This window comes from Amphimedon queenslandica, unplaced genomic scaffold (genome assembly GCF_000090795.2).
Source record: "Amphimedon queenslandica unplaced genomic scaffold, v1.1 AMPQUscaffold_13488, whole genome shotgun sequence".
NCBI classification, from domain to species: Eukaryota; Metazoa; Porifera; class Demospongiae; order Haplosclerida; family Niphatidae; genus Amphimedon; species Amphimedon queenslandica.
The window spans coordinates 342,788-354,726 of NW_003546276.1; the positions used below are offsets into that span (position 1 = coordinate 342,788).

Below are 11,939 nucleotides of genomic sequence, written 5' to 3' on the forward strand. Positions count from 1 at the left end.
ACATTTGCATCTAGCAACGCCTAGCAACGGAGGCTGTCTTTGAGCAAGAGCTGTCTTTTTGAGACCTGTCATTCCAGCAGTGGTGTCACTATACGTCATTATTGATATCAAAGAAAGTAGGAGAGACTAGCATCTATCCCCAGACTAATTTTTATGTTGCTAGCATTATCATTTGCACCGAATATTTGCTCTGGAATGAGAATGCTTAGAATGACATTTTGTTTTGTACCCTTATCTCAGTAGTGTTAGACAGAAGACAAAAACTTATTCAACCATTCAATAGTTGCCGATACAATTTTTATTCAATAGGTTGTACAAATTAAAATATATAACTAAATATAGTAAATGTGATCAATAATGATTGCTAATTCATAAAACACTGAATTTAAACTGCAAACAGATACATTGCTACAGCAGACAGCTTGGGCAAACAGGAAGAATGTTTCTCAACATTATTGAAGGGTTGCCTATACAAAATAAGACTTTATGCAACAAAAAACCACCTGAGAAGTTTGCTTACCTTTTTCAACTTTCAGCCGTTTTAATTTTACATACGAGTAATTAGAAAAATTATTTACGGTACTATTAACTAGCATTTTCCTGTTGCTACAGCCCGTTTCCAATCCCTGTATACTCTATTATCGATGGATATGCAGCTCTGGAAGAAGCAATTTATTTTTTTACCAAGCTAAGCTTGGAATCAACTACTGCAATACTTTAGTGGAGGTTTCCAGCTAAAAGAAGGTATTGATTTTACATGTTACTGTTTTACCAAGTGTGTTATTTTATTTTATTTTAAAAAACAAACAATTAATTAATGTTATGACTTATGATATGCAATGATAATAATTATGAACTTGACAACAGCCTGGAAGAACAGCAATAGCAGGGAAGATGGACACTCTTAGCTCACAGATTCTTGAACAAGGACTTGTGTCAAGACTAGTATTAGTTTTACTTGTCATCAGTATAGTTGATATTCCTTCAGCATGTCTATTCTGTGCTGTCTCTCATAAATGTTATAACAATGATAATAATAATAATAGTAAAGAAAATTATTGTTTGTGTAAAATCAACAAGTATTACAATTGCAACTAAAGAAATACTATAAATATTATTAAAAAATCAACACAAACAAGAACATAAAAAATTTAAAAAAAACAAGATGAAGTAGGATTCCGAACAACTGACGAAAATACGAAATAAAAATCCTACTTGTGACACAAATTCTACTCTAGATTGCAAAGTGATTTGTAATTCTTACATAATAACATTAAAAGTACAATGTAGAGTAGAATTTGTGTCACGAGTAGGATTTTCATTTCGTATTTTCATCATTCGTTCAAAATCCTACTTCATCTTGTTTTTTTTTAATTTTTTATGTTCTTGTTTGTGTTTTACTTCTAGTAGTTGGTTCATTTTTAAAATGCACTGCTAAAAAATAGTGTTCCTCACACACTACAGAAGGTGTACTAATTTAGTCCAGCCCAGCACACTCCAGATGGTGCTTCATAAACACCTGTAGCTGAAGGGTGTTTCACACACTTCAATGGTGTACCATGAACACTAAACTATTACAGTGGAACCTCCAAAATAACAAAACTTTTGGGACACAAGAATCTTTTCCTTACATAGAGGCTTTCATTAAAGGGAAGTTTTGTAAATGAGGCATCCCCAATGTGAGACTTTACCTTCTTATAAAAAATGATAGGTAGTAGACATCAGAGTAAGCTGGGTACTAATTGCAGAAGAAAAAATGAGAATAAAAAATCAGTTTGTAGAATGTTTCAGAACAAGGGAAAGGCTATGAAAAGCAATTATCTGTGCTCCTGGATAGTAAGATGGCAAAAAAGAGTGACAGAGCATAATGTGAGGTGAAGAAAGACGCCATTTTTACAATAGGTGGGTCTCTTTTTAATTGATTAACATATATGACATCACAAAACTAGTGCGCATGAGTGGCCATGCCCATTTTTCATTAAGTGGAAAATGGCATCTTGGCCAGAAAAAGGCTTTCACCATTTTGTAAAAGGAGTTGAGGAAGGTCCGTTTTCATTGAAAAACTGGGAAAATGAGTTGGTAATTTAATTTTTGTCATTATAAGGAGGTTTTTGATAAAGAGAAGTTCCGTTGTCAGAGGTTCCACTGTAATTACTGATTTAATTCTTTATTTTTATGCAAATGTTCTAAATCAAACATGAATGATATACAAGTACAAAACCGTACTTATGAAATCACAAAAGTACCAAAGAACAATGTTAATTAGACATGAGCCAAAAAATGAGATACAGTAGAGGTTGCTTTTTTAGGTGTAATACCAAGTACTTTCATTTCCAAAAAAAGAAAAAAAATTGTGGCAGCCTTTTGGGTAGCATATGTTAAATGCATAGTATGCTGAAAGCAAAGTAAGTACAATGCCAAACTTATTCTTAACTTTTGTAACTATGACATTGTCAACTACAAAAAAGATTTGATGACAGTCATAAACATTCTCTAATATCATTATATAAGGCTCCATTTGATTCTTTTCCTCAATATTATGACTCTGGCCAGAATCCTAAAAATCAATGATAGGTATACATTTTGTTTTCAGATTATTAATAACTGGAACTATGCATGGCCAGAGCCACCATACTGGTAAGGTTTTGGCCATATCACTTTTTCATAGAATAAGTAATAGGTGTCGTCTGTCCAGACTAATTAACATTAATAAATAAAAATGAATGATTGCATTAATAAATTTAGCATTTAGTAGCACTAACTGTAGTTAGCTACAGCTGTAAATTCTGAAAATTGTCTTCATCATAATGTTGCATGCATTCTTTCTCTCTTTTCTTATTGTTTGCTATTGTGAATTTATTGTTTGCTAAATATAGAATTTTGGCCGAACCACTCTTAATTTTGTGGCTCCAGCCATGAAACAATGTCAAGCAATTTTTTACGCTTTACCTTTGCTTTGTCTGGAATAAGGTAAGCAAGCAGACACCATGAAGCCACACCAGCTTTAATGATAATAAATGTATGATTCCTTTAAATAACAATAATGACCTTTGTCACATGTAGTGAAGTTTTCCATTTGCTCACATAATTGTAAATTGCCTCCCTTTTCTCTGCTAGACTGTTCATATATTTTGGGGGCTAACATCTTAGTCCATACATCTCGAACACTGAGTTGCAAATTGTTGTTGTTAATCATTTTTGCCATCTCACCATAAATCTAATAATAAGGAGCGTAATCTATAACAGTATAATTTATTAATGCAAAATCTCACCTGATCAACACAACTAAAGAAAGGATATTTATCAAGAAGATCGGCAATACCATGAATCAAATTAATATGCTGATGGCACTTTGCAATGTTCGAGCCACAAGTTCCTGAACAGCAACCATTTTTTTTCCTTTGCTTTTCTTCATTTCTGCTTTTATCAACTTGTTATGAGACTTAAATGATGCGCTGTCTTCTCCTGCAGAAGGAATGGGAGCTTTAAAAGTTGGCAAACGTCTTGAAACAGAAGAGGATGTTGAACTAGAAGTACTCGCACTTGAAGGATGCCGCTAAGGTTTCTTGATGTCAAAACTGCTTAAAATGGTCAATAAGTGCTTGAACAATCCATCCTGTTTTAATCAGAGAGTGACTATTAAATAGTAACATACGGTTGTGGATCCACACGATTGCTTCATAAATGGACAGTTTAATAATATATATCCTTAGCAACTCTTGTGTACTCTTCCTTAGTAGGTTTCCATTTGTAAAATAAAATAAAAGCTATTTGAGAAGGAAAAGCACTGGTAGTTTCCTATGTCATTTTCTGTGATGATAATGCCAATTCAACTTCTGAAGGAAAGTTCTTTGGGAAGGGAAGAGGATCATGTAAAGATCCCTCTTGTTTCTCTTCCTCATGCACTTCTATTACTGCAGGAGATAGTAATGGTAAAACAGGGTCATCAACATCATCAGCATCATTCTTGAACTTCTTTTGTGGGGTTGATGCATTGTCAACCATTTACTCAATAGAACAAAACATGTCCTACTAAAGAGACAATCTCAAAAATATAATAAAAAATGAAAACAATTTACATATTACATGTACGTAAATGAATAAGTGTATATCTTTGCACAATTTGTGTCAATGCTATTAATTGTACAGCTAAAATATCATGGAAGTATAAGGGCAGATTAACAATTATGATGTAAATTAGTAATCATTAATGATATAGTGATAGACCACTTGAAGTGAGAACTAGAAAAGATATGAATTTCATTAATTTTACATACGGACGTGATACGGTATATGCCCACACTTCATAATTAGCTGCCATTTTGGTTGGCAAATTTGTTAAGGAAGTCAATGGAGGCACGAAGAAAATGCCTAATTTACCTGCTTTAGCTCTATCAATAGCTAAAAGTGCTTGTTATAAGAAAGAAAAGCTGCCTTTAAGCGTCTCCTGTAAAGGATTTGGTCAAATTTGTTGCAGAATTCTTAATACAAGTTTGTTTCTATGTCAGCCCGTTCTCAGTTGAAAGTTGCCAACCAAAATGGAGACCGGAATTTATTTCATCCTAAACCACACCTTGCAACCGTAAAAAAAATCTAATGATCTTCCTACGCAAAATTGCGCAAACAATTTTTACTTCCAGTGGTCTACAGAGCAAATTTAAAAAGCTATTAATTTATGATAACTGGCCATGCATCCTACACACCCAAGAGTTACCATGCATCACCAATAAATGATGGGTATCAGGCCTGGACCAAGTCTGATTCTATAATGGTCCAGCACCAACAGCCATCACTGTTAAATCAAGGCTGTTGCTCTGGCCTGGACCAGTATCTATTTCAGTCCTGATGTAGTCATAGCTGATACAGTAATGTCTGTTCATCAGCACTGGACCAGTCTGTTATCAGTACTGGATCAGATCAATGCTTTTTAAAATGGCAGCCCCGCATGGACTATCTGACATGTTTTGTTAAAGAAAATCATCTTAATCTGACTCTTTAAGAGGAATTTTGATGGCTGTATACACTATAGCTAAATCACTGGATGTTATGAGTACCATGGACTACATTAAATGTTATATATATTATTTTAGGCTATATTTTGAACCATTATTACATCATAAACATGAGTAGGATACACGAGATTTTGAGTGAAAAGTAGGTAAATGTAGTTACACAGTCAAGCTAAATAAATTAATTGAGTAGATACATGACTGGAAAATAAAACTACTGACACCTTCCAATTAAATTTTACCACATCTTGCCTACAAAATCTTTATGATACGAAAGTAGAGACTTTGGTCTATGAGGAATTATCAAAGGGGTATAAGGTATAAACTGCATGAACAAACTTATAATAATTATTATTATAATAAATTTAGGTTAATTATTATTGTGAGATTAATGACTTAGATTAATCGACTATAATTAGAAGTACATACATTTCATTATGGATTTTTCGTTAACTTTCTAGTATTTGGCCTAGTATAATAAGAGTCAGAAGACCTTTCTGCAATAATCATGACACTAGTGAAGAAGATGAGGAATCAGGCATAAAAATGGTTCACTACTTGTGATTGTAATTAAAATTTTAATTCGGGTGAATGTATCAGTCATCATGATGAAGATCATGTATTGAGAGACTTGAGAATGATAGTCACAAGTCTGGTAAAAAAGTTTATTAATTATGTGTGTAATTCTTAATTTTCTTTAGAATTTCAGGATGTTTATATACCTGATGCGGAAGATTGTTATGGCAATTATTAGTATAGTAAGTGCCCCGTTAATTTATATTTATTAATTTAGCAAGGCCACTAGTATGTATTCTATTGTTACCTTATCTCAAGACAAGAACAATCTTAGGTTTATTTAATTTCATGTGAAAAGATAAATTCATTATTTAGGTTGTGATTAACTGAAACTTTCTTGTTTAAAGCTCCTGTTAAGGTCAGTTTATTCATTGTGTTTCAATTTATTATCATCATTTGTCACTATAGTTCACTTGAAATAGCATTGAAGTTTTTTTGTGAACCAGCCTTAAATTTATACTCAAATTGCTTTGCCTCCTTAGGGAAATCTGCTTCATCATACTGGTTAAGGCAAGGTATATAGTTCCTTTGCTTATGTAGAATTTATGCCTCATCATATTTATGTAATGGAACTGAGCCTTGTAGGACTATGTGTGACAAAGTACCCTTGAAAGATCTGCTTTACTACATGGAACCCGAGAGTTCATTAATGTTGGAGATTTTGGGAAATTAATTTCTTAGTAATATAAGTTTATTAACTTTAGTGCCTTCTTCATTTTATGGCTCTTTAGGTGTCTTAAGTTACAAAACATGAAGAGTTTCACTTGTGGAGCATTTGTAGACAATGATAAAAAAACAATTTTAATAATCTTTTCTTGGTTTTCATAATAATTCCAAATTATTTTTAATTAATAATGAATATTAATTAGGTACTAATTAACCGTAACAGGATGTAGTCATAATGAGGCTTAATGAATATTGTTATTGTTGTCGGATCAGGTCTGGCACCAGCATAAATTGTAGCTGATTCTTCAATATCGGATCAGGACATTGCCCCAAATCCTTGGTCCAGGCTCAATCATCAGTAATAATTCAGGCCTGTTCAGGACTGGTCCATGTTCCAACTATTGGGCATGTAATTGGCTAAAATTACTAAATTACAACCCAAGTACATGTAATTGTATTTTACAATACCTTTATGTCACTATCTTGAAAGGATGGTCATTAGTCTCTGACGGAACAGAAGAATTGTATAGTTGAGGAGTAACAATGAAATGAAGCTTATCTTTTTGTTCTAGGTAGCAATCATCGTCAAGACCAACAAAGGAGTCTCAGTCAAAATCGTATTTTTGGAATATGACACTCTAAGTAATATTCCTTCCCGAATTAAAGGATTTCAGACACTCGTTTCTTAACAAATTAGGTATGTATCTTCATCTTGAGTATCAGGTGTTGTGATCACTTTATTCCTTACGACATTACTTACCGGCGAGTAAGACATGAGAAAACTTCTCGGCATTTCTCAGTATGGCTTAGATGGCACCAATATCTATGATGGCACTAAATGAGTGTCAAAGAACGAGATAATAACAAACTGCGACGCCACAGAAACAAAAGGAGGTGCAAATGACCTCGAAAATGACTGTGAAGAAAAAATCAAAATGCTTGCTTTAAGTTAAAGACAAGCCATTAGAGACAGAAGGTTAGCATTCCTTAAATTCATGTTATACAAAGTTCCGTATACTACATAGATTTACTCCGTATATTTTATAGATTGATGAGTTGAACTGGCCGGTTATTTCGCTTGCAACACTGCAAAGTAGTGATGTTCAATACCAAAAAAATCTGATTCAGTTCAATTCCAAGTACTTTTACTATGAGTATCGATGGTATTGAGTACGATTCCAAGTACCAGAGAAGGTCAAAGTTCAGAGGTGTTTCCAGCCAGTTACTACAGCTAGAATTGACCCTCAGTACTAAAAATAGGCTTTGCTGTTCCTCACTTTTTTATCATCTTAAAGATTAAAACAAGAATCCAGAAAGTTCAGACAGTAGTTGGAAAAGTATTATTTATCTTTTGGTCTTCATTTTTAATATATTTTACATTTAATATTGTAGTTAACTAGTAGTTTCTTAACTTTTATTGTAGTTAAGTGGGTTTGGTTGTACTCGGAATCGAACGTTTCATTACTGGAATTGCTTTCAATACCGTTTTGATCCTGGGTATTATCGAAGTATCGAGTATTTTGGCAGTGGTATCGAAATCACTACTGCAAAATTTCACAATTTCAAGTCAAGTTCTTGTCGAGCTCCTGCTTATCTACTCAAAGAACTTCACTTTGTATTTGGAAAACCGGTTCTGGGTTAAATATTTGCCGATTGGCAATCCCCAAAATTCTCTCAAATCATTTTATCTCTTCTCAAAATCCAAAAAAACTGCTCTGCTCTAATCATTAGCATGCGCAGTGCACAAAAATCAATTAAATTAATACCAATGAATAATCAATAATAATAATAATAATCCTATCACATAAATGCATCACTATATCTGACACACTCCCACATTGGATAGTGAGTCAATATCCACTACAAATTAATAATCTATATAATTACTGCACACACTAATAATAATCAATAGTTAAGCCATGCAGAAAGTATAATATTAACAATGCACATACTGAGTTTCCAACAAGTTACACTCTAGTCAAATAATCTGATCAATGATCCTGTCCCTCGCCTCTGTTGCCGCTTGTTGTCGAGGACGACATTGACTGTTTGAACATTCAGCAGCTACTCTTCCTTCAGATTGATCATTAGTTGCAATGTGTGGCGAGTTGGATTGCTCTCCAGGGGACCATTCTTGACTGCAAATTTCAGGTGGACACAATTTCTGTATAGGGCGTCTCAAAAATGAAGATCCTCCTTGTCCCGCCTTCACTCACACAATCGCTCCTCTAGTTTCTTTATCCTTTTCAATTAACTTCTGCTCAACAATGCCTAGTTTCCACAATCCTCTTGGTACATCCTCATGAATGACAACATCTCCAATAAATATTGAGTCAGTACTGCAATGCAGATGATGTCCATGACTCTTTTTTAACTCCAGTAAATACTCGTGTTTCCATCGAGTCCAGATGATAGTCTGTAAGTGCTTTGCTCTTTCATTGATAACCACTTTGTAGTTAGAATTTTAGTCCAAATCAGAGTCAGAGTCACAAATATGGTCTGGCAAACTCCACAATCACCTCCCAAAATTGAGGTGTGATGGAATCAAAGGCTCATCCAAGTCAGAAGCAGTCATGTAGGTCAGGGGTCTTGAATTAATGCCCACTTTGACTTCAACTAGTGCAGTGAGGAGTTCTTCATAAGTTAATTTGGATTGTCCAACAAGCTTTCTCAGGCTCCTCTTCATAAGTTGGACCCTTCTCTCAAAAATGTCTCGGCACGCTCTACATTAAATGTCCACATGATATCGACTCCCACCATAAATTCCTTGAGTGGCTCAGTATCTTAATCTCCTTTGCTAATGACTTGAAAGTTGATCCATGATCTGAAATTATTCTGGAGGGTAGTCCACGTCTCGACAAATCTTTTGAGACACCTAATGAAACTAAGAGGTGTAAAATCAGATACAATTTCAAAATACACTGCTCAAGATACACAGCACGTAAACAGGCATACCCATGCCTTACCATTAGATAGATTAGGTGTAGGTTGGTTTTGTCCAGGTTGACATGCATGTTTTTGTGTGCTTGAGTGGTGTGAAATGCATGAATCTCTTCTTATCATTAGAGGACCAGCGAAGTCAATAACAACTGCTTTGAAAGGAGGATGCTCTTGTATTCCATCTTCAAGCAGACGGGGAGGAGGAGGTGCTTTATAGCTGGAAGCTCCATACCATCTACACAAGACACATCTATTGATGTACTTCTTGATTAGAGCTCTTCCCTGGGGTATCCAATATCTACTCCAGACCTCTGTGAGAGTATCGTTCACTCCAGCATTAAGAACCCTTTGATAAGCTTTTCGTACAAGCCAGGTGAAAGGATGATCTCTCAGCAATAAAATGGGATGACAAGAATCATACGGCAAATTTGCATTGCTTAATCTACCACCACATCTCCAAATGCAATGGTTGCCTTGAAACATTCTGAACTGTGTCTTCCATTTCTTTATACTGTTACTCTGTGTCTCCTGGATCCACAAGACCTCAGCTCTACTTCTCCCCTCCTCTGTCACAGCTACTCTAACTTCACTCTCCTCCACTCCCACAGTGCCATGTCTTTATCTGATCTTCAACTGATCAATAAAAAGGAGTACATAAGCTGTACTAGCAATGAGTTTATCATAGCTACTTAAGCGTGGACATCAAAATACCGATCCCTCCCTTTACAGATTTTGACACATTCAGAGCAAGAGACTTTTGTCTCCAGCTCTCAATTCAACAATACATTCAGAAGGCATTGACAATTCACTGTCATTGTGATCATCATCATTAAAGGTCCTCAATCACATGGGACCATTAAACCATAACTTTAATTTGTTTAACTCCCTCAAGGTTAACCTCAGGAAGGTAAATCTGCTTGGTTACTAATGCCATTACAATGTCTCCAATTGAGACTAGCAACCATCTTTCTAATTTCAACAACCCGATTTTGTACAAAGGGTTTACATTGTTTACTGGTACCCTATATCCAATGAAACAATAGATGAATCACTATAGCATATGGCCTCACAATTTAAGTGATTTAAACTGGCCATAACACTTTTCTATTGGTCTTGCAAGCAGTACTGCATCTAAGAGCTCCAGTCTGAGTATTGCTTCAGTTTGTAGGGGAGCAACTCTAGTTTTAGATGCTACAACACTACAATCACCATTCTTTGCTTGCAAATAAATAACTGCTGCATATGCCCTTGTAGAAGCATCATAAAAACATATGAGTCTCATCTTTAAGTTTAAATCAAGTGCATAGCATCAATGCAAACACTAAGGCTCTTTTACTTTTAATCCACTTCATAAAATCTTTCATCTAGCTCGCAAAACATCACCAAATGGCTCATCCCAGCCCAACTTGGCTTGACATAATATCTGAAGAAAAATCTTTAGCTTAATAGTCACAGGAGAAAGAAGGCCAAGAGGATCATACATTTCACTAATTATTACTAACTACACGCTGCTCTGTGGGCTCTACATGTACAGCCTCTTCAAAAATTGAGCTAACATCAAAAACAAGCTTATAAAAATCAACATTCCATGCCATACCTAACACCTTCTGTACACCCTTAGCTGGTGGCCTTTGCCCTCCTAAAGTGGTATGAGGAAGGGACCTCCAGCTACTACAGTCTCTTCTTCCCGCTCAAAGAAATCAATCCTCTCCCACAACTCATTGCAGTTGCTCACAAATTTCCTTCAATAAAAGCCACCTACTCTGAAAAACTCCTTTGCTTTCTCATAAATTTTGAGTTCTTCATCCACATTATTAGCACCAGTCACAACATCATCTACATAGATTGATTCTAAAATCTTCTGTACTATAATAGGATGAGTGTCTTCAAACTGATTGAGATGGAGAGCTATAGTTGCATTTTAAAATAAGGGCTAAGTGTGACCACAAAAATAACTGGTGAACTTAAAAACCTGTATTTCGGGTAAGTCTGCCCATACATCCTTGAACCACAAAAATCTCAAAGAATCTTCATCTGATTCCACTATTCTTATCATTGGAAAAGCATTCTCTATGTCTGCCACTATGGCTATAGGAAACAACCAGAATCTTATTAGCTTATCTAGTATCTTCCGATGAAGAGATGGGCCGATATGAAGGCAGTCGTTTAGTGAGGGTAGTGCTTTTATCTCGCCTAATGACAGCATGATGTGGTAAACAGTGAACTCTGTTTGAGCTGTCATTCTCAGGACTATCTCATAAGATGGCATTATATCTCTCAAGAAGTTCAACTTCTCAATCTTCTAAACAATCCGTTTAGTCTCTGTAAACTAAGCTTGTATTTTGTAGGTGGAGTCACGCACGAGTCCTTCCAGGGCAAGGAGACTGTGTTCCGACCATCCTCAAGGGAGACATGATCTGCAAATCGAGTTTTTAGAACATGTTCATTCTCGACTATTCCCAATGACTATATTCCAAAATGAGTGCAATTCCCTCTTTGATGCTTTATTATTACTCATGCCATCCACTCTCAATGTATGTGTCAGCTGACCATCCAGGAGCCCTCTTCACCAAGGCAGTACGTGAGAAAATATAGCCAAGGTGAGAATTAAGGGCAACTGGACCTCCATCACCCCTTACTACTTCTCCAGTAAGGAGTGACCAATATTGGTCAGACCCCAGCAAAACATCTGGCACTATTTGAGTTGGATACTGCAACTCAGATGCAAATGCCAGTGATTTAAAATGT

General features: G+C 35.4%; 1 long non-coding RNA gene across 1 annotated transcript; it reads right to left on the reverse strand.

Moving 5' to 3' along the window:
• Nucleotides 1–342: 342 nt before the first annotated feature.
• On the reverse strand, nucleotides 343–614 carry LOC109580524 (uncharacterized). The gene is made up of 2 exons (XR_002184264.1): nucleotides 521–614; nucleotides 343–467 (listed from the first exon to the last, which is right to left on the reverse strand). It is a non-coding gene; the product is annotated as an uncharacterized LOC109580524 (long non-coding RNA).
• Between the last annotated feature and the right edge of the window lie 11,325 nt (nucleotides 615–11,939).